Here is a 2,500-nt window from a genome sequence, read left to right as displayed (position 1 = left end):
CTTCTCCCCTCCTCTTCTCTCATCTCCCCTCTTCTCCCCTCTTCTCCCCTCCTCTTCTCTCCTCTCCTCTCATCTCCCCTCTTCTCCCCTCCTCTTCTCTCCTCTCCTCTCCTCTCCCCTCTTCTCCCCTCTTCTCCCCTCCTCTTCTCTCCTCTCCTCTCCTCTCCCCTCTTCTCCCCTCTTCTCCCCTCCTCTCCCCTCCCCTCTTCTCCTCTCCCCTCCTCTCCTCTGCTCTCCTCCCCTCTACCCAGTTCTCTCCTCTTCAGCACACTCCCCAGGCAGAAGAGCATGTTCTATGGCAGGCTCCTGCCGCTCTCCTTCGCAGTGGACAGGCTGACGAGCTCTTTAATAATAATAATAATAATAATAATAATATAATAATAATAAGCTTTATTTGTATAGCACCTCTCATACACAGAATGCAGCTCAAAGTGCTTTACATTTGGAGCATGTAACACAATAATAGAGTCAGTCAGTCATTATCAATCACTTTCACTTTTCTTCATTGCTGTGGCCGTTTATGATCCAATCAGCAACATATCAGAAATATAGAAAATAACATGTAACACTATTATAGAGAAGAGTCAGTTATTCCCCTTTGTTGCTGTGGCCGTTTATAATCCAATCAGCAACATATCAGAAATACTATTATACTAGATATATAAAGAGGCTTTGCCAACAAATGCTTAGGCTAACAAATGCTTAGGCCCTGTTGATGCGGACTCCAAGCAGCCAGCCCTAGCATGTCGTAATTATTTGACTTTATACAGACATTTAAGACTGGCAGCCTTAACCCTTTACCCCCCACAAGCACGCCATATGGCAACTGTAGCAAGGAAAAACTCCCATATTCCAGGAAGAAACCTTGAGCAGAACCTGACTTAATAGGGGGAGCCCATCTGCTTCTGGCTGGCTGCGCCCTCCAATGGCAGCAGATGTAGAATAGTCTGAAAAAGTAGTCTACAAGATAAGATGAGTTAACTAAAGGCTTTCTTATACAGGTATGTTTTCAGATCTTTTTTAAAAAATATTTACTGAACTCACCTGTTTGATGTACAGAGGCAGGGTGTTCCATAGTTTTGGGGCTTAATGGATAAAAGCAGCTTCTCCACTTTGCTTGTGGAGCACTTTGGGTACAATTAAAAGATTAGAATTGGATGATCTAAGTTTCCTTTGTGGTTGATAAGATATTAAAAGCTCAGAGATATATGAAGGTGCTATGCTATTCAGAGCTTTGTAAGTAATTAACATAACCTTAAAATCAATTCTATAGGAAACAGAGAGCCAGTGCAATTCAGCCAACACAGGGGTGATGTGTTCTCTCTTCTTGGTCTTAGTTAAAAGTCTAGCCGCAGGGTTCTGTATGAGGGCCAATTTCTTTATATGTTTTTTGGGAAGACCAGTGAAAAGTGCATTGCAGTAGTCTAACCTGCTATTGATAAAGGCATGAATTAGTTTTTCTGCATCTTGTTGAGTTAAAAAAGGCCGCACTTTGGCAATGTTTCTCCGGTGGAAATAGGCTGTCTGAGTAACTTTACTGATATGGGGCTTAAACCTTAACTCTAAGATGACACCGAGGCTTGTTACTTTTGGTTTGACCTGGTGTGCCAAGTTCCCCAGATTACTAAGAACAATGTCTCACTTTGGTTTTGGTCCAACCAAAAGTACCTCTGTTTACTATGTGTTTATATAAGTATTAACATTTAAAATAGTTACATACACTATATTGCTGTTGACCGTTATATTAAATACTGTAGTTCTTACTGTTCCTCTTTTGCTTCCTCCCTCCCCACCATCATCACCACACAACTCCTTTTTTATCTTTCACTCCTCTCCTGTCCTCTTCTCCACTCCCGGGCCCCTCCTCTCTCATCCCCTCACCATCATCATCTCTCTCCTCACTACCTCCTCCTCCTCCTCCTCCTCCTCCTCCTCCTCCTCCCTTGATGAAGAGTGTCTCTGTCACATTTGTGGGGACCTCAGACCAAGCCAACGATTAGACATGTGATAACGACTGGCTGCTCTATGAGCATTTGTAACTCCAATCAGTGCCGTGTGCACTGCTCCCCCAACACGACTAGTTTACGGCATATGAGCAGCCGGGAAAAGGGTTGCTCTAAACGGCGTTTTTGATTGCCTACTTGTTGCTAAGAAGCACAGTGTAATCATCAGATATTCCCACAAGGAGATATAATTCTGGTAGTAGGCGTTTTGCCTTTGGATGACCATCTAATAACAAAATGCCACCTTATTTTCTCTTTCTTTCTTTCTTTCTTTCTTTCTTTCTTTCTTTCTTTCACAACCAGAAGGCCCAAGACTGACAATTTCAGGGTCACTTGTGACCAAACATATTCCTGATTAGAAGTAGATATATTACCCACAGTCTTGAGCAAGGGTAGTGCGAAAACAGTAAAGTAGCGCTGCTTTGTTTACGTTTTGTTTATCCAAACCCCATATATCCACATATGGCTCTAGAAGCAGAATGTAGCCTACATGCTAG

General features: G+C 42.8%; 1 protein-coding gene across 1 annotated transcript in view; it reads left to right on the top strand.

The window, feature by feature from the left end:
* Positions 1-2,500, top strand: part of lars2 (leucyl-tRNA synthetase 2, mitochondrial) — an 89,828-nt gene that overhangs the window by 26,062 nt on the left and 61,266 nt on the right. The gene's annotated exons all lie outside the window — the stretch shown is intronic.

Source organism: Alosa pseudoharengus, unplaced genomic scaffold (genome assembly GCF_046254945.1).
Source record: "Alosa pseudoharengus isolate Yale_2024_CS ecotype anadromous, Long Island Sound unplaced genomic scaffold, YU_APseudo_1.1 YU_APseudo_1.1_scf_12, whole genome shotgun sequence".
Classification (NCBI taxonomy): domain Eukaryota; kingdom Metazoa; phylum Chordata; class Actinopteri; order Clupeiformes; family Clupeidae; genus Alosa; species Alosa pseudoharengus.
Note: the sequence above shows the minus strand (reverse complement) of the source record. Positions and strands in the feature narration are given on the sequence as shown.